This window comes from Triticum aestivum, chromosome 2B, assembly GCF_018294505.1.
Source record: "Triticum aestivum cultivar Chinese Spring chromosome 2B, IWGSC CS RefSeq v2.1, whole genome shotgun sequence".
In the NCBI taxonomy this organism is placed as follows: Eukaryota; Viridiplantae; Streptophyta; class Magnoliopsida; order Poales; family Poaceae; genus Triticum; species Triticum aestivum.
This window is the reverse complement of record NC_057798.1, coordinates 91,701,647-91,726,022: the sequence shown is the minus strand read 5'-3', so window position 1 is coordinate 91,726,022 and position 24,376 is coordinate 91,701,647.

The window sequence follows — 24,376 nt, the reverse complement described above, 5'->3', positions numbered from 1 at the left end:
TCAAGAAAGATAAGAAGTTCGAATGGACTCCACAATGTGAGCACAGCTTTCAGGAACTGAAAAGACGCCTGACCTCTGCTCCCGTGCTGGTACCGCCAGACTTCTCCAAAGACTTTGTTATCTACTGCGACGCCTCGCGACAAGGACTAGGTTGCATTCTCATGCAAGATCGACACGTAATTGCTTACGCTTCGCGGCAATTGCACCCACATGAGGAGAACTATCCTACTCATGATCTAGAACTTGCAGCCGTAGTCTATGCACTTAAGACCTGGCGACATTACCTCCTCGGTAATCGTTGCGAAATATTCACTGATCACCAAAGCCTGAAGTACATCTTCACCCAACCGGATCTGAATCTCAGGCAAAGACGTTGGGTTGAATTGATCACAGACTTCGACTTAGGAATAACCTATACCCCAGGGAAAGCCAACGTCATGGCTGATGCGCTAAGTCGTAAATCTTACTGTAACAATCTGATGTTACAACAAAGTCAACCGCTTCTCCATGAGGAATTTCGGAAGCTTAACCTTCACATTGTACCTCAAGGTTTTCTCTCCACCTTGGTGGCAAAACCTACCCTTACGGATCAAATTATCAAAGCACAGAAGGTAGATCCGGGAATCTCCCGCATCAAGAGAAACATTCAGAAAGGAATTGCGAATTGTTTCTCCGTTAATGATCAAGGAGTCGTATACTTCGGGGATCGACTAGTGGTTCCCAAGGTGCGCAACCTGAGGCGTTTGATCCTTAAGGAAGCTCATGAATCTCCTCTCACCATTCATCCCGGTAGCACAAAAATGTATCAGGACCTACGCCAGAGGTTCTGGTGGACTAGGATGAAGAGAGAAATTGCTCAGTATATTGCAAATTGCGACGTCTGTCGTCGTGTAAAAGCAGAGCATCAACGGCCTGCTGGCACCCTTCAACCCTTAGCTATTCCTGAATGGAAATGGGATAAAATTGGTATGGATTTCATTACCGGTTTTCCCAGAACCAAAAGAGGGAATAATGCTATTTTCGTCGTGGTCGATCGTCTTTCCAAAGTAGCTCATTTCTTACCTGTTCGTGAGAGTATAACCGCTAGCCAACTGGCAGATTTATACATCTCCCGAATAGTGTCCCTCCATGGTGTTCCTTTGGAAATCAATTCGGATCGAGGAAGTCTTTTCACCTCTCGATTTTGGGAAAGTTTCCAAAATGCTATGGGAACTCGTCTCTCCTTTAGCACCGCTTTCCACCCTCAGTCAAGTGGTCAAGTGGAACGCGTCAACCAAATTCTAGAAGACATGCTTCGAGCCTCTGTTATCTCTTTCGGAATGGACTGGGAGAAGTGCCTTCCATTTGCCGAATTCGCTTACAACAACAGCTATCAATCTAGCTTGGGTAAAGCCCCTTTTGAAGTTCTCTATGGACGACGATGTCGAACACCCCTTAATTGGTCAGAAACCGGGGAAACACAATTCTTTGGCCCGGATATGATTCAGGAAGCAGAAGAACAAGTTCGTATCGTTCGTGAAAAGTTGAAAACAGCCCAATCCCGTCAAAAGAGTCAATATGACCGAAAACATAAGGCTATGACTTTCGAGGTTGACGAGAAGGCTTATCTTCGGGTCACCCCTCTGAAGGGAACCCATCGTTTCGGTATCAAAGGCAAATTGGCTCCTCGTTACATTGGACCTTTTCGCATTCTTGCCAAACGAGGAGAAGTTGCCTACCAATTGGAACTACCTCCGCACCTCTCCAGAGTTCACGATGTCTTCCACGTTTCTCAACTCAGGCGTTGCTTCTCGGATCCTATCCGTGAAGTGGACCACGAAACGCTTGATCTCCAAGATGATCTTACATATCGAGAGTACCCCATTCGTATCCTCGATCAGGCCGAGCGTACCACCCGACGTCATAATATCAAGTTTCTCAAAGTTCAATGGTCACACCATTCTGAAGATGAAGCAACTTGGGAAAGGGAGGATCGTCTTCGACTCGAGTATCCCGCCTTCTTCTCGGAGAAACCCAAATCTCGGGACGAGATTCTTTTGAGTGGGGGTGAGTTGTCACACCCTAGCTAGTCATGCATTAGAGTGTTGCATCATGTTTACTCTTTCATCAGAAACTTGAAATGGGGATGACAGAACCCCCAGTCCCCTCTGAAACCAACTAGGGTTTACTAAAATACTTTTCAATGAACCTGAAATGCCCTTCTAAAATGCCCATCATTTTTGCCTTGGTTCAGAACCTCTGCCAAAAGTGGTGCACATTTTCCTGGGCCATCCTAGGGTTTTTGAATTAAATCATAACTATTTGAATTTGGGCATTTAAAATAATATAAAGTATTTAAATGCTCAAATATCTCCAAACTAAAATGTTTCATGTTGGAAATAATCCAACTATGAGCCAGGAGTAGTTTGGTGATTTTTGGAGTTGCCTAGGTATTTTATTTAATTCAACAAAGTTGCAGATATATTAAATAAAAACAGAAATAGAAAAAAAAGGGGAAGACTCACCTATGCGGCCCAGCCAGCTGGCCGGCCCAGCTAGCAACCGACCCAGCCCAGCACTGTAGCTCCCCGTCGTCTTCCTCCCCACGCCCCGAAGCTGCTGCGTGCTCGCGCGCGCGCGGCCGCGCGGCCACCTCCTGCTTGCCGACGCCCTCCTGGCCGCGTGGACGACGCCCGCAGCCGTCCCGATCCCCCCTGCTCTCTCTCACTCTCCCCGGCTCTCTCCTTCCTCTCCCTCGCTCTCCCCCTCTCACGGCCGAACACCACCGTCGCCGCCGTTCGCCTTAGCCACTGCCTCCGACCTCCCCTCGCTCCCCCGATCAGCTCAGGAGCTCCGCCTCGACTCCCTCTTCCTCCCCACCGCTCCACGAGTCCCCGGAAGCCCTGCATCGCCGCCACGTCGCCGTTCCCCTCTTCGGGCTCCGATCACCGTCGCTGACGAATTCGCCGTCTCCAGCGCGTCCCCGAGCCCGTTTCGACGCCCACCGCAACCGCAGTGAGCTACGCCACCGTTTCCCCCTTCTTCCTGCTCTCTTCCGACCCCTAGGCCCTAGCCCCACCGCGGCCGAAAGCTTCACGCCGCCGGCGATGTCGCCGTCGTGGCCACGGTCGCCGTAGCGCCCAACCGAGCTCACCATCCTGCTCCACATCTCACTAGGAGCACGTAGCACGCTCCAACACCCCCCCTAACGCCCTGCAACACCGTTCCCGTGCACGACCGAACCCCGGCAGCCGCAACCGAGCTCGCCGCCGTCGACTCCGGCCACCCCGACCCCAACGGACTCCGCCAAGAGCCGCGGGTCGTCCTCAGCTTCACTCCGGTGGCCTCCGCGGTCCATTTGGTGGCCGAAACGACCAAAACCACTATCGCCGCCGCACTGATGGTCGCCGCCGGCCAGAACTCCGGCGAGCTGACGTGGCCCAGTTAATTAGCCACTAACCCACCACCTACTGACGCTGACAAGTGGGCCCCAGGGCTTAGTCAAAGCTAACCAGCCCGGGTCAACACGGGATTAGCCCCTGTGTCACTGACGTGTGGACCCCACACGTCAGGTTTGACCCGAGCCAGCCCTGTTGACCTGCTGATGTCACTGTGACGTCAGGCTGACGTAGTAAATGATATTTCTGGATTTAAATTAAATCAGGAAATTCCAGAATATTAATTAAACTTCAAAAATTCATAACTTTTATTCTGTAACTCCAAATTGGACAAATTATATATGAAAAATGATCAGAAAAATCCAATCTATCCATCTGTACTATTTTCATGCATGATCAAACAAGTTAAATTGATGTTTTAAACAGAACAAGAAAAAGCACTTTAAAAGGCCATATTTGAATTTGGAATTTGAATCTTTGATTCAAATTTGCTCAAACCCTTCTGGTTTTAGTTGCATTAGCCCAACACACTCATATTGCCATGTTTCATGCATGCATCATATTGTTGCACATTGTTTGGTGATGCCTGTGTATCGTTATCCTTTGCGACAGGATCTGTCCCCGAGGAGTACCGTGATTACCCTAACGAAGAACCGTATCCGTGCATCGAACCATCAGGCAAGCAACCAACCATTTGATCATATCGATACAATCCCATGTTCTCGCTCCTGCTCTCTTTTACTGCATTAAGACAACGCGATTCAAACTGCTGTGTGCTGTGGTAGTTGAACCCATTTCCTCTGCATGACCTGTCATTGCCACAGTAACTAGATGAAACCCACTAGCATGTGTAGGAGTTGATTGAGCCATATGTATGTGTTGTTCCTACCTTGCTATGCCTGCTATGCTTAGAGTCGTGTCAGGTCTGGTTCATCTGGGTGATGGGCTAGAGTGAAATGATTATGTCGGTAATGAGAGTGGTGTGGTGAACACGATTTGGTAAAGGTATCGATGAGAGGCCATGTAGGAGTACATGGTGGGTTGTTTCATTGAAGCCGACCTTAAGCACTGAGATCTGTATGTGTGATTTAAGATTCAGCTACTACCATGCATTGGGCCCGAAACCAATGGACCCTCTCGACTTCTTATTCACCCTAGTTCTCCGTCCAGGAGTTGCAAGTAGTTTCTGGTGTTTGTAGCCTACTGGAGGCCGTGGACAGCGCTGACCGTAGGGGTGGGCTGTGATGCGGTAGGTACGTGGCCGGGTGTACCGAATACCCGTTAGGTATCTCGGGAACCCTGTTCACATCGTTCGGGGCCGTATGGGAAACCTCGGCCGGACTCCCTGCGGATGGAACCTGAATAGGCGATAAACCTGGACTGGAGGCTTAGGTGATTAGGTAGGTCGTGGCCGACACCCACGTTGGGCTTCCGCTTGAAGGTTGCCGAGTACATGTCGTGTAAACGACGGTAAGTGGTGAGAGCGTGTATGAAGAAGTACCCCCTGCAGGGTTAACATAATCTATTCGAATAGCCGCGTCCGCGGTAAAGGACTACTTGGTTGCCTATACAGTTCATAGACAAGTAAATGGAAACTATTAAAAGCCTCAAGATAAGTGTGAGTGCCGAGGATGGCTCTTCCGTAGGAAGACGGAGGTGGATCCTCGGTAGTGTATTGAAGTGGTGAGTAGTGGACTCGTGTGCGCAAAACTATTTCAAGTTGGAGTATCGTAGGATAGCCTAGCCAAGAGTCAAAGCTGGCTTGCTGCAATAACTCCACCAACCCTTCTTGATACTATGCATGTATGTAGGATCTGATGTAAGTCTTGCTGAGTACCTTTGTACTCATGTTGCTATAATCTACATTTTTACAGAAGACGCTGCAACCCCTTCTGATGGGTTCTATGTAGACGTTGACATCAACGAGTAGGCTAAGGACCCAGGTGGTGACCCTGAGCTTGTGATGGACCACGTAGTATAGTTAGGCTTCCAAGCCTCTTTTATTTTACTAGTTGTCTGTACCCAGACAATGTACTTCCGCTGCTGGCTTGTATGACTGTATGACTTGTATGTTGGGTCGTGAGACCCGTACCTTTGTGTGTATGTTATGTATGGCTCTCTGAGCCTTAAATAAAGTACTTGTGTCGTAGAGTCATGTTGTGATGCTTCGTTGTATTTGCACATATCGAGCATATTGTGTGTATGATTGAAATGCTTGGTATGTGTGGGATCTGACTATCTAGTTGTTTATCTTTAGTAGCCTCTCTTACCGGGAAATGTCTCCTAGTGTTACCGCTGAGCCATGGTAGCTTGCTACTGCTCTGGAACACTTAGGCTGGCCGGCATGTGTCCTTCTTCGTTCCTGTGTCTGTCCCTTCGGGGAAATGTCACGCTTTGAGTACCGGAGTCCTGTTAGCCCGCTACAGCCCGGTTTACCGGAGTCACGCTAGCCCAGTGCTACAGCCCGGACCCACTTGCTGATGACCGACACGTTCGAAGCTGGGTCATGGATGCCTGTCCCTGTAAGTCTGTGCCGCTTTGGGTTTACGACTAGTCATGTCAGCCCGGGCTCTTTATCATATGGATGCTAGCGACACTATCATATACGTGAGCCAAAAGGCGCAAACGGTCCCGGGCAAAGGTAAGGCGACACCCGTGGGGATACCGTGCGTGAGGCCGCAAAGTGATATGAGGTGTTACCAGCTAGATCGATGTGACATCGAGTCGGGGTCCTGACACTATCCTACTTTGTTTTCCATCAAGATAAGTTAGATGCTTCTTTCTATCACCGTTTGTTTCATCCTCCTTTATCGGCAAGTAATTGTTTCCTTTTTTGCCTCTGTTAAAACAGGGGTATCTATTCAACTTGTTGCTATTGCGACATTTTGCTTCGCTACGCGAAACACTTTGCTTGACTTCAGTGCAAATGCACAAAACGAGAGTGGATTTCCTATTGGCGTTGGTAGATTCATATTTTATAATGGTCGTCTCATGAAAGGTCAGTACAGGCTTTCATCCACATGATTGTGAAGTGTGCTTTGAGATGTTGTGCTACTTGTATTGGTACTATTTTAAATAAATGTTGAATTGAAGCTATTGTATTGCTGTCTTTTCCCATTAAGTAGTGAACAAAAATGGGACCAACCCAGACATGATGTTTGTTGCTTTGTTACAACAAACTCTGCATCACCCCCTTTATAAGTAGATGGAAGCACATATTGTTGTTGCCCAACTCTCCCCTGGAATTGTTTACGCTTTTCGTTAATCTAATGCCGCTGGTAAAATTAAGCAATGCCACTCTCAGAATAAACTGCTGGATCTTAGTTCAAAACTGCAACACTTGTTAGGGATTGTCGGGATTACCATTTTTGTGGCCGCATGTTTCATCCTCCTTTATTGGCCAGTAATTGATTCCTTTTTTGCCTCTGTTAAAACGAATCAGTCGCATTGTTTTAGGAATGGTACTATCCTGCTTTGTAGTTCTTTCTACATGTTTAACCAAGGTATTGTTAAGATAATGTCTCTGTTAAAATGAATCAGTCGCATTTGTTTAGGAATGGTACTTCTCTGCTTTGTCGTTCTTTATACATGTCGAAACAAGGCATTGTTAAGATAATGTCTCAGTCAATATGAATGAATCACACTGATGGATAATTGCTACTCTCCTGCTTTGTTTCCCATTAAGATAAGGTAGATCAGTAGATGCTTTTCTTTTGGGAGTACAAGTCATCAACCGTTATTTCCCAGTAATTGTTTCCCTTATGCCTATTGTTGCTTACAAGGATATCAAATTAAAGCTCGGTTTTATTTCGACTTTGATTTTAGTTGAACTGCACAAAAGGAGCCAATGTGTCCAAGGCAAACTGCTGCATTACTAGGTCGAGTTGGTCGTTCCACTTTGCAGAAAGAAGCAGTCACTGTTTGCGCTACATTGCAGAAAGAATGACCGAGAAGCTTTATAGAGTATTATTAGACACTAGTGACATGACTAGTCTGCAGAGAGCATAGGCAATTCTACAACACGTGGAGTACACTGGGCAAAAAGTGCCCAAACAAGTACAAGAAGCCATGACAGGACTCCACGATCATAGGCATTACATATTTTGAATGGGAAAAGCTTGTCAAAGTTTAATCATTGATATTAGCAAGAAGACATTAGTTTAATATATTGGAATTGGAAAACCTTGTCAAAATTTGTTCATCGATGTTAGCCAGAAGACATGCATTTGATATTTCTAAGTGGGACGCCCTTTGCTGTGAGCAGCATTGATCATTTTTTCCTGTTCCTGTGTTCAGTTTAGAAGTAAATAGTTACTCTTCTAAGATATTCATGTGTTAAGAGTTTGTTTTGAATATTGTCTATGTAATGCCAGGCCTTGTGTTTGATTACAAAGTTGAGCTTGGAATGTTGTGGCATGCGGCATCACGAGCTGTTCACCGTGCCTCCTGGGAATAATGCTTCGTATTGTTTTGCATGTCAATCTAATGCCAGTGATTTGCTTGTTAAGAAGATCATCCTCTTTTGTTGTTTCCGTGCTTAAGATTCTTATGTTTCATTCATAGCCTATACGACAAGTCGGGTAGGTTTGACGTGAAACCATATGTTCTTCCGACCAACTCATCATCTTAGGCCGTCATTGGATCGTTGTTTTCTGACCAAAACCGCTTGTAAAACGGATGCTTGTAAATAAAATCAGATGGTCTCGGGCGAAGCGCTTGGTTGGTCGATTTCAACTAGTAAAATATACACTGGTTTCTCAAAATACGTGTGTAACCCGCCGGTTTTACTTACAGACCTTGGGCCCTCGGTTTCATTACACCTGTATTTTACGTGTTGTTTTGGATGACGAGTAAATTACTCTTGTATCTTAATATAGGTGTGAAATAAACTAGAGCTCCCAAGCGTGGCCTTACCGTTTCATGCCGTCTCAGTCTCTCAAAGGTGCTCATAGGTGTCCGATGATCTTGCCTTCCTGAATGAGCAGCGGGCGCTGTATCAGACCATCCGTAGGGCCCGTGAGGCCCTCTCCGTCGTCCTTTGAGTTGTTGCGCTCGCCATGGCGCCGAGCATTGTTAACATGGTCAACCAACATGAGGATTCAGGAGATGACTTTATTTTGAATGGATGACAATAGGGACCCACTAGGGCCATAGCCGTACGTACGCAAGTGCCTCCTTATTATGTACAATTATATATATTTTTTGCTTCCTCCTGGTTTCCTGACATCATGGTCCCACACCATTGTCAACCTATGTAGTCAATATAAATGAGAGAATTGCACAAGGTGCGGCCGACAGTGGGACCAAGAAGCTCGAGCAGTATTTGTGTTTTTGAGGCGGGAGCACTGCAGAGTATTTCTTGGGGTTTATTCGTTGTTTTTCAGAGGAGAGCGGGGTATTAACTCGGCGGGCTGTGGCCCGTCTAGCCAAGGCCAGATATCCAGCCCAGATATTAATTTTTCTCAAGATGTGAAAGCACAAGTGCTCCCTGGGTGATTTTGGTAATTAATGTCAACATATCTCTTGTTGGACTAACACTTTTACCTAGTATATTTTCAGATAAGTTCAACAATGAAGTGGCATGGACTAAAGGATGTGGAACCCCTTCAAGATGCTAAGGACAAAGGATTGGCTCAAGCTTCAAGCACAAGACTCTACATTTCATATTTTAGTGATCCAAGATCACATTGAGTCTGTAGCAAAAGCCAATACTATCAAGGATGGATGAGGTGTTGCTTAATGAGTTTCTTGCTTCATAGTGCTTAGTGATATCCTCCAAAACCCTCAACAACTTTCTCACATCCACACATGTCCTAAACCTAAAGTCCAACTCGGCCCAACCGATTCTTTCTATCCGGCGCCACCGAGTTCAGATGTCATAGCCACTGCCACAAACCCTAGGCAAATCGGTCTCACCGATAGGGATCTCGGTCTCACCGATAGGGATCTTGGTCCATTACCAAAATCGGTCTCACCGAGTTTGAGCAATTGGTACTACCGAGATTACAATGCAAACTCTCTGGTTAACTTATTACCAAAATCAGTCCCATTGAGTTTGTGTAATCGTTCCTACCGAGTTTGCCTGACCAACTCTCTAGTTAGCTTATTACCAAAATCGTTCCTACCGAGTTTGTGTAATCGGTCTCACCGAGATTACGTTATGCCCTAACCCTAACCATATCGGTCCTACCGAGTTGCATGTTGATCCCACTGAAAATCCTAACAGTCACTAGATTTGTTGAATCTGTCCGACCGAGTTTCTCACTTTGGTCCCACCGAGATTGGTAAATTGTGTGTAACGGTTAGATTTTGTGTGGAGGCTATATATACCCCTCCACCCACTCTTCATTCCTGAAGAGAGCCATCAGAACAAACCTACACTTCTAACTTACCATTTCTGAGAGAGAACCACCTACTCATGTGTTGAGACCAAGATATTCCATTCCTGCCATATGAATATTGATCTCTAGCCTTCCCCAAGTTGCTTTGCACTCAAATCCTCTTTCCACCAAATCTAAATCCTGTGAGAGAGAGTTGAGTGTTGGGGAGACTATCATTTGAAGCACAAGAGCAAGGAGTTCATCATCAACGCACCATTTTTTACTTCTTGGAGAGTGGTGTCTCTTAGATTGGCTAGGTGTCACTTGGGAGCCTCCGACAAGATTGTGGAGTTGAACCAAGGAGTTTGTAAGGGAAAGGAGATCGCCTACTTCGTGAAGATCTACCGCTAGTGAGGCAAGTCCTTCGTGGGCGACGGCCATGGTGGGATAGACAAGGTTGCTTCTTCGTGGACCCTTTTGGGTGGAGCCCTCCATGGACTCGCGTAGCCGTTACCCTTCGTGGGTTGAAGTCTCCATCAACGTGGATGTACGATAGCACCACCTATCGGAACCATAGCTCAAAAATCACCGTGTCTCCAAATTGCATTTGAAATCTCCAATCCCTTCCCTTTATATTCTTGCAAGTTGCATGCTTTACTTTCCGCTGCTCATATACTCTTTGCGTGCTTGCTTGATATGTATTGTGATTGTTAAACTTGTGCCAAAACTCCACTTAAACTTAAAGAATTTAAAAATGCTACTTTGGAACTTAGTGTCTAATCACCCCCCTCTAGACACCTCTTATCGATCATTTCAATTGGTATCAGAGCTTTGGTCTCCATTGATTTGGTTTAATCACCATTGGAGGAAGATGGATGAGTCTACTTTGGGGAGTCTTAAACATAGAGTGCCTATACTTGATGGAGAGTATTTTCATGAGTGGAAAAATGAGATGCTTGTGATTTTCAATCAATATCATTTAAACAAGTACATCGCTAGCCCTTGTGCACCTCATGTTGATCCTATGCATCCTACCCTTCATGAGTCAGTTGACATGATTAGGAATCTTAGAACTGTTAATCTTACCACTAGAGGCTTGCCTAGAAACTTGATTAGAAACTTGCCTACTCTTGAGTGTGCCTACACTATATGGAAATTTCTTGAGGAACGATTTCCGTACTATTCCTTGAAAAATCTAGATGCAATTCTTCATAAGTCTATTGCCTTGAGTAAGATGAATTCTAGTGATCCTATGTTTGGTGATTGTCTATTTGAAATTACAAATCTTATGCGTGCCAAAGGAAATGTTGGAATCATTAGCGATATTATTTCCGAAGCTATTAAAATTCATAAAAAGATCATTGTCAAACTCACTCTAACGAACCACCCTCTCTTGGATTTGATCCACCACATGACGATGTTGAACATGGATTCTATGATGAGGATGATGATAGTGACTTTGATCTTGATGATGCAATGAGACACTTTGGTCTTATGGCAAATCTTCGGGGATATATGGCAGCAGGAAAGGAATGGGTTCTTGATAGTGGATGTACCGATCACATGACCGGAGATAAAGACATGTTTTGTGAGCTTGCTAAAAACGATGGTCCTCGAAAGTATGTCACTTTCGGTGACAACTCAAAGGGTAAGGTGGTTGGACTCGGTAAGGTGGCCATATCAAATGATAGCTCCATTCAAAATATTATGCTCGTTGAATCTCCTGGCTACAACTTACTTTCAGTATCTAGACTTGCTGATTTCGGTTTCAATGTCCTATTTACTGAAGTAGATTGCCAAGTGTCTCGTAGAGACAATCATAAAATGGTCTTTACTGGTATACGTAGAGGTGATCTTTACATTGTTGATTTCACTAAAAAGGCTCAACCTAGAACTTGCTTCATTGCTAAATCCTCTAAAGTTTGGTTATGGCATAGACGATTAGGTCATGTTGGTATGCTAAACCTTGACAAGCTTATTAAAGGGAATCATATCCTTGGTGTTAAATAAGTCATATTTGATAAGGATAGACTTTGCAGCGCTTGTCAAGTAGGTAAGCAAGTTGGAGGAAGGCATGCCGTGAAGAAAATCATGCCCACAAGGAGGCCACTCGAGCTACTTCACATGGATCTATTTGGTCCCAACGCTTACAAGAGTCTCGGTGGAAATTCTTTTGGTCTAGTTATAGTTGATGATTTTTCAAGATTTACGTGGGTGTTCTTTCTCGATGACAAATCGCAGGTTCAAAAGATCTTCAAAAACTTCGCTAGGAAGGTGCAAGATCAATTTGAAGTGAAGATCAAGAAGGTTCGCAGCGACAACGGAACGGAATTCAAAAACGCAAATGTGGCCACCTTTCTCGACGAAGAAGAGATTTCACATGAGTTCTCGGCTATGTACACACCTCAACAAAATGGAGTTGTTGATAGGAAGAACCGGATGCTCATCGAAATGGCGCGAACGATGCTTGATGACTACAAGACGCCGAAGCACTTTTGGGCCGAAGCGGTTGAGACAGCTTGTCATGCAAAAAATCGCTTGTATCTTCACAAGCTACTCGGCAAGACGGCATACGAGCTCCTCACCGGTAACAAACCCCAAGTTGGATACTTTCGAGTATTCGGCTCAAAGTGCTACATTCTTGATAAGCATCATTGTCGGCGTTCTGGGAACGGGGGTCCCCAGACTTGCCTGCCTGCGGCCTGCGACGTGGCTCAAGGGGCGGTCCAGCACGGCCCATCTTCATCAGCACGAGCTCAAGACCCTCGCGAGGGTCCAAACCTCGTGGGGCGGATGACAGGAAGCTTCCTCAGGCACGGCCTCGTCAGGCTGGCTCGCGAGGAGGCGGAGAGATCAAGGCGGGGTGCCTCACGAGGTGCCCATGACGCAAGCCATGACGACCAAAGCCAGGCGGGCGCCAGGTGGGCGCCGGCCTGCGCAGAGTCGTTGTTTCCTCTTTCGTGTATAGGGAGCAAGCGCAGGCAAGAGTATCAAGCAAAGGCAGCCATTTCGGTGCAACAAGACCAAGACCAGCAGAACGGCAGGATGGAGGTCATCGTGGAGCCCAAGCCGGCGTCACCACCAGAGCCTTTGGTAGGGGAGGACCAACTTTAGTCAGGATAAGTGTACTAGATGTTCCCCTTCAAAATGGCCAATTGTTGGCGCCCTTCCCGCTCAATATTTGGGAGGAGGCCCAAGGCCTTTGACTATAAATAGGACTAGCCACCCACAAGGTAGGGGGGGATCATCATCTGGAAACCAGTAGAAAGGAGCGACTGAACTCCCCCCAGCAGTTAATCACACCAGCCAACAATAGACCCTCGCGAGGCTGTTCTTCCTTGTATTGTTCATCATTAGCCCAAGAGGCAATCCACCACACCACAAACTAGAGGAGGGTATTACACCACAATGATGGCCCGAACTAGTATAAACCCTGTGTCTCTTGTGTTGCTCTTTCCATAGCTTAGATCCTAGCGAGGCGGCGAGGTGCAGGTAGGTAGAGGGTGAGATCTCCGCGTGCACCCCAGTGTTCAAATCTAGAGGGTCTGCCGGAACCCGAAATCTGGCATTTGGCACGCCGGGTAGGGGTGCGCCGGAATCCACCTTCTGCCGCTCCGCATCCCGTCGCATCGTCATCATCATGTCCGGCGACCAGGCAGGCAACGCTAATCCCTGGGCGGCCTGGCCCGCCCACGCAGAGCCGCTCGCCCCGGGCAACCCCATGCCCCAGGCAGCTCGTGGTCCGCAGGGCGCTGCGGGCCGCGGGCGGCGCGGACAGGCAGCGACAGCTCTCACGACATGGCAGGCGCGGTCGGCGGCGAGGGCCTCCCACCATGCTGCGGCCATGGCGTCGTACACCCGACGGGAGCAGGCAAACTCGAGGGCCGCGCTCACAGTGGCCCGAGAGCTACTGCAATGCAGGCTGCTGGAAGGCGGTCACGACGTGCTGCTAGAGCGGGTGGCAGAGCTCCTGGGCTTCGCCGCCTCGGGGGCTCCCCCCCTTCTACACCCAACTCCCACCTCAGGTCCAGGGAGGCCCGCATGGAGGCTCCATGCATGCCCGTGCAGGCCCAAGCGGACTCCAAGGCCACCCCAACACCGGCCAGGCCGTCAGCACCGGGCCAGCAGCGGCGCTGCCTCCGCCCCTGGCCATCGAAGGAGGACTCACCACAACCCATGGCCCCGGTGGGCCGCCGCGTTACCGCCCCCAGGCGGGCGCCACAAGCAGCACTGCATGGCACGCGGGGCGCTATGGTGAGGCCTTCGGAATGGTGGCCCCAGAAGAGTACGTGCCCCACATGATGGACCAAGGGCGCGCGCATGAGGACGAACAAGGCTCGCTCATCGGCCCAAGCTGGGGGGACGAGGCACCAGAAGCTGAGCTCTTCCAGGAGCCCCGGGAAGGCCCCGTCGGCTACGCTGGGAGAAACGATTATCAGGTACCACTAATTCCTCTGGAGCAGGCATACGCCAACCATGGATCGCAGGAGGTACAGGTCGCCACAACGGGCGGCTGCCCCACTCCCGCAGCTTCCTACCCCTCAGGAGGAGGGCGCCGGGGGCTGCAGGAGAGGGACCAAGATCCGGCATCACCACCACGGCGTTCGGAGCAAGGCGTCCTCAGGAGGTAGGCCCTCTGCTGGGGAGGTCCCTCAGGGCCTGCCCCTGATAGAGGACTTGTGGTCGTCGGGGGAACCGCTGGCGACCGCTCTACCCCATCGGCGGCGGCCTGGTTTCCGGTCGTCGTTGGTGGCACTAGAGTGTGGCGCAAGGCGGGGCCCTCGTCTGGCGATATGAAGCAAGGCCGGTACCTGTGAAGAAGGCCCAGTGCCTGTGAAGCTCGCCGGCCCATGACACTCTCACATAATAATGAGTGGGGTTGTACACGCCCCGGAGTCTCAAGGGTGCCGGCCTCAAGCCCTGGGGCTCCCTCCCACGCCCAGTGGCAGCACTTAGCTCCGCGCTGGTGAGAAGACGTCCAACACTAGACTAGGTGCCGGACACGGCCTTTTTCTGCTTTCATTGCTTTTCCCCTTTGGCTGTCGTTTTCCCCCGTTGGATTTAAGTTGGATTTGAGCTCGAAGATTTGCGTGTGTTTGGGGAAGGGGTGTTTAGTCTCGTTCGAGCAATCTCTCGCGTTCTGGTTACCACTTCGCCTCAGCTGCCTCCCCTCGTGAGCCCCTCGTGAGCCGGGCCAGTCCTAGCTTGCGTGCACCCCAGACTGCCGTTGCCGCGCCCTCTCAGGAGGTTTTCATTACAGGTCCGATGGGCTCGTTCAGGAGACGCTCGAGGCACCATAGCCCTCCGTAGGCTGACTCGAGGGCCACACGGGGCGAAGGTAAACAAGCCAGCCAGCTCGTCGCAAAGTCAGCCGCTTGGCACAGGCGTACGGGTGATATTGCATCTACTAATACGCTGAAAGCGAGTTATTACATGAGGGGCTCCCCCTCCCAAAATGCTCTTACAACCTTCAGGGCAAGGCCCGAACTCTATCTGCGCAGGGTAAGGAAGCAGGGACAACACGCGGTCAGTCGTATAAATCCCCCAATGCATCCTTAGGGGCACCTCGTGAATCGTCGCTAGCCTCGCTGGCCTCGCCATCGCCCTCCGCGTCGCCATCAGCGGCGTCAGGGCCGTTCACCACGTCACCTCCATCAGCAGCCACGACCTCGTCGTCGTTATCAGAAGCGAAGGCCCTGACAAGGGCATCCACGTTGTCTTCCACACAGCGCGCCAGGACGCCCCGGACGGCCTGGGGTACTAGGGCGATGGCGGGGTCAAAGTCATTGTTGGGGATCATGTTCTGAAGGTGGCTGAAGACACGAGAGAAGGCGCACCCGAGCAGGGCGTGGCTCCTCTCCTCCACCAGCCTGTTGGCTCTGACCAACGGCGCCTCCAGCTGCGTCACCACGTCGGTGAAGAACTGAAGATTGCCAGCATAGTTAACTGCATGGGGCTCGTCAACAGCCGCCTCACAGATGTTACCCAAGGCTGCGTTGGCTCTCTCCCGGAGCGTGGTGAGCATGGGGCCGTGCTCGTGCTCCAGAAGCCGCCGCTGGCGTATCTCGTCCTCGTTCTGCCGCGCAACGGCCTCAGCCTCGTCCACCCGCTGGCGGAGAAGAAGCGCCTCGGCGCGGGAGGTAGTCAGCTCCTCCTGCATCACGTCGAGAGTGGCCCAGGAAGCGTCGGCCCGCCGCGTCACTTCCTCCAGCTTGGCCCTTAGGGCGGCGGTCCTGCCTTCAGCCTTGACCTGGATCAACCCCAGCCTCTCCTCGAACTCGCGCTCAAGGTCAATGCGGGCCGTCGCCACCCCGCGTTCAATCTCTTCCAAGACTCGGGCCTCGCACGCAGCGACGTCATCCTCCGCCTGTGTCACCAAGCGCTCTCTCGTCTCCAGACGTTCAAGATCGCGTGCGTGCTCAGCAGCTTCCAGCGTCAGTGCCTCCTCACGCCTCAGGAGCTCTGCCTGGTCGACCGAAGCCACCTTCATCGATGCAAGGGCCGTCTCACGCAGCTCCACCTGCTGCTCCAGGGAGTGGCACCGGGCCTGGAGTTCCCGCGCTCGCTCCTCCGCCGCCTCACGCCGCCGTCAGCCTCTCGGGCCTCCTCGACGGCCCGGGAACGGGCCTCCCGAGAGGCCGCCAGTGACGCCTCGGCTCCTCATTGTCGAGGTCACGCTGGTGGCGCGCAAGGGCAACAGCCGCCTTCAGCTTGCGCCTCTCTTCAGCCAGGCGCAGGCCTTCAGCCTCAAGGCGCGCATCTTCATCGGCAAGCTCTTCACCAAGCCGGCTCACCGCGTCAGCCACCCTCCGGAGAAACCCTTGTCGAAGAACGCGATGCCTCCAGGCGCGCTCGAGTACGTCTTCTACGTCGTCATCCGCCCCAAGTAAGCGTGGGGCGCACGAATCAGCACTCCCCCTCTGGGCAGGGGGCTGGGGGCTGGCGCCCTCGCGATGTCGGGCACGCCTCGCCAGAAGCGCGGCCAGGAGCCAGCCCATCGCCAAATGAAGAGCGCAGGGCCGACCTCAGCCAATCGCCATCCACCACCAGACGCGAAGCCCAAGGCAGGCTGGCTATGCCCCGGGAAGGCCCACGAAGGAGGGTCAAGAGGCATGTAGAGCCGCGATGCACCACAGGATGGCTCACCTCTCCGACCGGCCTAAGCGCAAGGGCTCTGCTTGAGCTCGGAGCGCTCGATGATGGTGGAGAGGGTGGAGCCTGGGGGGATGGCTCCTCAGCCATCTCCGTGAGCTCAGTAGGAAGGGCCCTGCAGAGCAAGGATCAGCCAAAGCAACGGGAGGATCAGGAGCTAGGAAAGGGGAAGGCTTACTCATCAATGGCGAAATACTTCATGCGCTTCAGCAGGCGGCAAGGGTAATCGTCACCCAAGGCCTCCCTTCTCTTTCGGAGAGCCTCGAAGTCCACGCGGAAGCGACCCAGGAGTTGAGCGTAGGGGTCAGCTTGCGACGAGGAAGAAGCGTCAAGATGCCCAGCTTCCGAGGCGTCGCCCTGATGCGCGCCGCCAGTCGCCTCACCAAGGAGGGAAGCTGAGGCCTCAGGGGCCTCAACCTCGGGCGCCGCAGGCAGCGGCTCAACGCCTTCAGCTGCAGCAGTACGGGCCTCAGGAGCTGCCCCCTCAGGAGTGCCGCCTGGCGTCATCACCCCCACGGGGGACCCCTCAGCCTCCGGCGGCCCATGCCTCCCTGCTCCGCCACTCGAGGAAGGACCACCGCGTGTGACTGGAAGGACAGTCACCACCACTGGGTTCTCGCGAGGCCCCGTGAGGCCAGCAGGGCGCAACCCCCATTCGTCGAAGCCGGGCTTCTAATTCACAAAGTCGCCCCTGTTCGAGCAAAGGCACAGCAAAACCCCCTCTCGCCGGATGCTGCCGGGGGAAGGGTCCCCCGTCAAGACCAAGAGCACCTTCCTCAGTGCTTCGGGCGTCAGGTCCTCCTCCTGGAGCCTCATGCGATCTTCACGCCCGCTGAAGGCCCACATCCGGCGGGAGTGGCGCTAGAGAGGGGCAATTCGGCGTAGCAGGAACTCCTTCACCACCATGGGCGCCTTCACGCTCAGCTCCCTCAAGAGCGCGAAGCGACGCCAGACAAAGATGAGTCGGGGGCTCGTGAGCGTCTCCTGGCCCTAGCCTAAATTGGGGACAGCGAGCAACTTTGGCTCCGAAAGCAGGGGACTGGGCACCCCTACATCCACGTACAGCCACCGCTCGCGGAACCCAGGCGCGAACGGAGGAAGGATGAAATCAATCCCTGAGGCCGCTGTTTCTGGTGCGGCAATGAAGCTCACGCACCCTGAGCATTGGGTGGGATCGACGAGGCGCAGAGAGAAGAAGTGACGCAGCAAGGAAACTGAAGGAGGGATGCCCAACATTGCCTCACAGACGAAGGCGAAGACGGCAAGAAGAGTGATGGATTCAAGACCCAAATGCATCATATGGATCTGGTAATGGGAAAGCACAGCGTTGAAGAAATCGGAAAAGGGGGGAACCAATCCCGACCATAGGGCGTCGGCAAAGTACTGGACCTCAGTGACTACTCTGTCGATGGAGAAGTGGGACGCGGGCCAGGCCGTCGTCCTCCCGCACTCGTTGAAGATAGTGGCCACAGCAGAGCTGACCTTGCCCAAGCCTTCTCGGTTGATTATGATCGACTGATCGATGGTGGGAGCCGCCGACGACAGTGAGCGAGGCGGAGGCACTGGTTTCTTCCCTTTTCCCTTCTTCGTCGGAGCCATGGCGACGGGAAGAGGGAGGATTCGAGATTGGATTGGAAGCAGAGACTGGAGCTCGAGAGGAGAAAGAGCAGGGGACGGTCGAGCGGCGAAAAGAGGAAAGACTGTGTGCAACCACGGGTCCGTCTAGCTGGGCGCAAAATGAGGAGGCGTGGGGGAACAGGGACGCCCACGTCCAATCAACCGCCATGCGGCGCCCAAGGCCGCAGGCTGTTAGGGCCCGCGACGCTTCGCACTTTCCCCTTCGCTTCTCTACTCAGCCAAGTCCCGGCGCGCCTCGGGCCCGGGGGCTACTGTCGGCGTTCTGGGAATGGGGGTCCCCAGACTTGCCTGCCTACGGCCTGTGGCATGGCTCAAGGGGTGCCCCAGCACGGCCCATCTTCATCAGCACGATCTCAAGACCCTCGCTAGGGGCCAAGCCTCGCGGGGCGGACGACAGGAAGCTTCCTCAGGCACGACCTCGTCAGGCTGGCTCCCGAGGAGGCGGAGAGATCAAGGCGGGGTGCCTCACGAGGTGCCCATGATGCAAGCCATGCCACCAAAGCTAGGCGGGCGCCGGCCTGCGCAGAGTCCTTGTTTCCTCTTTGGTGTATAGGGAGCAAGCGCAGGCAAGAGTATCAAGCAAAGGCAGCCATTTCGGTGCAACAAGACCAAGACCAGCAGAACGGCAGGATGGAGGTCATCGTGGAGCCCAAGCCGGCGTCACCACCAGAGCCTTTGGCAGGCAAGGACCAACTTTAGTCAGGATAAGTGTACTAGATGTTCCCCTTCAAAATGGCCAATTGTTGGCGCCCTTCGCTCTCAATATTTGGGAGGAGGCCCAGGGCCTTTGCCTATAAATAGGACTAGCCACCCACAAGGTAGGGGGCGGGTCATCATCTGGAAACCAGTAAAAAGGAGCGACTGAACTCCCCCCAGCAGTTCAATGCACCAACCAAGAACAGACCCTCGCGAGGTTGTTCTTCCTTGCATTGTTCAACATCTGCCCAAGAGGCAATCCACCACACCACAAACTAGAGTAGGGTATTACACCACAATGGTGGCCCGAACTAGTATAAACCTTGTGTCTCTTGTGTTGCTCTTTCCATAGCTTAGATCCTAGCGAGGCGGCGAGGTGCAGGTAGGTAGAGGGTGAGATCTCCGCGCGCACCCCAGTGTTCGAATCTAGAGGGTCTGCCGGAACCCGAAATCTGGCAATCGTCGTTATAAATTTGCTCCTAAGTCTCATGAAGGTTTCCTACTTGGTTATGGATCAAACTCTCACACTTACCATGTCTGGAACAATTTCACCCGAAAGGTTGAAGAGATGGTAGATGTGAAGTTTGATGAATCTAACGGCTCGCAAGTAGAGCAATTGCCAATTGATGTAGGAGACAAAGACCCCTCGGAGGCAATTCAAGACTTGTCTATTGGTAAGATTCGTCCAACGGAGGTGAAGGAGAGTACCTCGTCCATCCAAGTGGAAGCTTCTACCTCCCAACATCGTGAACCAAGGATTGACACGGAAGCATCCACAAGTGGGACACACCAAGATGAAGAAAACGAGGAAGTACACTAAGAACGTCAACAACCTCCTTCTCCACCGCGACAAAAGAACGACAACGTCAACAATGAAGAAGGCCAACAAGAAGAAGAAGAAAATGTTCAACCAAGACCCAAGCAAAAGCTTTCACGAGTTCGAGCAAGAATTGCTAAAGACCATACCGTCGAGCAAATCTACAATGATATCCAAACCGGGAGAATCACTCACTCAAAAACTCGTTTAGCTAACTTTTGTGAACACTATTCATTCATATCTAGCATTGAACCTATGAAGGTTGAAGAAGCATTGGAAGATCCGGATTGGATAAACGGTATGCATGAAGAGCTACACAACTTTGAGAGAAATCAAGTTTGGACATTAGTCGAGAAGCCCGACAACAACCACAACATCATCGGTACCAAATGGGTGTTTCACAACAAGCAAGATGAAGATGGACAAGTTGTTCACAACAAAGCACGTCTCATCACCCAAGGCTACACAAAAGTCGAAGGTATGGACTATGGTGAGACTTATGCTCCCGTTGCTAGACTTGTGTCCATTCGCATCTTACTTGCCTATGCTAATCACCATGATATCACCTTGTACCAAATGGACATTAAAAGTGCGTTTCTAAATGGTGAAATAGAGGAGGAAGTTTATGTCAAACAACCTCCCGGATTTATCAATCCTAAGAAACCTAATCATGTTTGCAAACTACACAAAGCTCTTTATGGTCTTAAACAAGGTCCTTGAGCTTGGTATAAATGCTTAACCAAGTTCCTTATTGAAAAAGGCTTTGAAATTGGAAAAATTGATTCTACACTTTTTACTAAGAGGGTCAATGGAGAATTATTTGTATGCCAAATATATGTTGATGATATTATATTTGGTTCAGCTAACCCTCATTTTAGTGAGAAGTTTGGAAAGCTAATGTCGGAGAAGTTTGAGATGTCGATGATGAGTGAACTCAAATTCTTTCTTGGGTTGCAAGTTAAGCAAACTAAGGAAGTTACCTTTGTTTCTCAAACAAATTACACCAAGGACTTATTCAAGTTCAATATGCAAGAATGCAAAGGTATTACTACACCCATGCCTACTAGTGGACATCTTGATTTGACCAAAGATGGTGAACCGGTTGATCAAAAGGTTTATCGCTCTATGATTGTTTCATTGTTATATCTATGTGCTTCATGTCCCGATATCATGCTAAGTGTGTGCATGTGTGCACGATATCAAGCTGCTCCTAAAGAATTTCATCTTAAGGCCGTGAAAAGGATAGTGAGATACTTAATTCATACACCAAATTTTGGCATTTGGTATCCTAAGAGGGCCTCTTTCAATCTTGTTGGCTACTCCGACTCGGACTATGCCGGAGACAAGGTTGATAGAAAGTCCACTTTGGGTACTTGTCAATTCCTTGGTAGATCTCTTGTGTCTTGGTCTTCCAAGAAACAAAACTCGCTATCCTTGTCCACCACTGAAGCGGAATACATTGTCGCTGGTTCATGTAGTGCACAATTACTTTGGATGACCCAAACTCTTAAAGATTATGGGATATATGTGAAACATGTTCCATTACTTTGTGACAATGAAAGTGCTATCAATATTGCTCATAATCCCGTGCAACATTCTCAAATGAAGCATATTGAAGTTCGTCATCGTTTCATTCGAGATCATTGTGCCAAAGGGGACATTAATCTTAAGCATGTTCGCACCAAAAAGCAATTAGCGGATATATTCACTAAACCCCTTGATGAGAAAGTGTTTTGCAGGTTAAGAGGTGAATTGAACATCATTGATGCTTCAAACTTGGAGTAGGAACTCCATTGGATACATGCAAGGCATGAGCCTATGACTAATCCTTGACATTTCTCTTATGATGACTATCTTATGTCTTGGATATATTTGCACCTTGCATGTTATCTAACCCTTGTAGGTACTTGGATGAATCTAAGTTTATGAGATTTCAACTCACTCACATCTTGAGCAATCTCTACATCACCAAGTCTCTACATAATGGTGGCTGAAGACAAGGAAGCACGGAGCCATTCAAACATATCCTTTGATAGATTCTATGTGGAAATTCATGATTGTTCTTTTGGATACACAAGTGCTCTTCCTTGCAAAAACTAACCCATGTAGGAAGATGAACTCAAATTCCAAGTGGTGCTCACAACTCTTGATGAGCTACATCAACCTTGAGCAACCCGCACAAGGTCAACTACATGATCATGATCAACACCACCACCCAAGGTATGTTATTCCATCTTAGAGAAGCTTTACTCAAGTCATGAGTCAAAGCAACTCGACAAGATGTGAATACATCAAGATGCTTAAACGAAAAATGCTAACCCCATTTTGAGCTTAAACGATGAGTATGACCTATGATCAAGTGAACTCACTTGACTCCTAAGTCAACATACTCTAACATAGGTGACTCTGTCGCCGACCATTTCTAGATGAAGTTCTCTTGTGTTCTTTTCTGTGCTCTTTCATTTGTCTCATGCATATATGTTTCCCCTTTCAAAAAAAACTTCATGTAGATTACTTTGTCTTTTATGTTCTGCATTCCCTGCATCCAATTCATTGCAAATCTTTCAGTCAATTCCTTGCAAATCCTTGTGAGATCTTACTTGTCTAGTGAGCTGAGGTGACGAGTGTTTTCTCTGTGATGAAATCGGTTCCACCGGTTTGTCATTTTCGGTCTCACCGAAACCTTTTGGTGCTACCGAAGAATACAACTCGGTGCTATCGATCTCCCTACAGGAAAAACAACCAGCCACTTATTTCTTTGATTCTTTTATTCTAGCTCCACTCAATGAATCTTGTCCTCTACCAGCATCACATTTTTCTTGCTGCTTTGTCTAATGACTCAAGGACCAAACCCATGTGACAACAAATCCAGAAGATCCTTCTTGGAAATTGATGTCAAAGGGGGAGAGAGAGATCACATCAAAAGCTTTATCTATAGAGAGAGATCACATCAATACCTAATCATATCTCTAGGGGGAGAGAATACTCAAGGGGAGAGTGATCTTCGAGGATCCCTGATGCTTGGTGTTCAAGAGGAGATATGCCACATGTCTTCTTGAGGGAAAAGACATATTCGTATGTTCTAAATTGCTTTAGCTCTGTTCTTTTGTTTCTTTAAGCTCTGATTTTCTGTTCCCTATCTTCTCCCAATATCCCATGCTAGATTCAGGGTGAGCAAGACTTCTAAGAGAAAGAATCTTTAAATTCATTGCACATCTTTACCTTTGGGGACATGTCTAAAATCCAATGTGGTACTTAGTACTCATTCTCTACATGTCATCCCAATCTTGGTACTCTTGTGGTTTCCTTTTGTTGCTCTGCCTAGTAGGTGTATCTGTGTTGTCTAACCTTATTTTCACAGGTTCATCCCATCCTAAGCCAACTCAAGACCACAAGGTAAGTATATGCATCACAATCATGTGAATGAGTAATTCTTGCTGATGTACATACTATTTGCAAGAAGGACTCATGAGCATGGAGGTACATTTCCCATATTCACACCTTTCGGCTCTGATGCATATTTCCAAGATACATGTAACACTTTGCCTACTCTATCATGGTTATGCTCTCACATGCTTATATATTCCATATTCACATGATTGCATACATGTAGGGGAGCCTATGCATGTTACATGTCTCTCCAAAGATTTACTTGCTATTCTCTATATCTCTATCTAAAGCTTTGATGTATGTTGTCATCAATTACCAAAAAGGGGGAGATTGAAAGCACAAGTGTTCCCTGGGTGATTTGGTAATTAATGTCAACATATCTCTTGTTGGACTAACACTTTTACCTAGTATATTTTCAGATAAGTTCAACAATGAAGTGGCATGGACTAAAGGACGTGGAACCCCTTAAAGATGCTAAAGACAAAGGATTGGCTCAAGCTTCAAGCACAATACTATACATTTTATATTTTAGTGATCCAAGATCACATTGAGTCTATAGGAAAAGCCAATACTATCAAGGAGGGATGAGGTGTTGCTTAATGAGTTTCTTGCTTCATAGTGCTTAGTGATATGCTCCAAAACCCTCAACAACTTTCTCACATGCACACATGTCCTAAACCTAAAGTCCAACTCGGCCCCATCGATTCTTTCTATCCGGCGCCACCGAGTTCAGATGTCATAGCCACTGCCACAAACCCTAGGCAAATCGGTCTCACCGATAGGGATCTCGGACTCACTGAGATGGTATTGTAATCTCTCTGTGTATGTCCATTACCAAAATCGGTCTCAGCGAGTTTGAGCAATCGGTACTACCGAGATTACAATGCAAACTCTCTGGTTAACTTATTACCAAAATCGGTCCCACCGAGTTTGTGTAATCGGTCCTACCGAGTTTGCCTGACCAACTCTCTGGTTAGCTTATTACT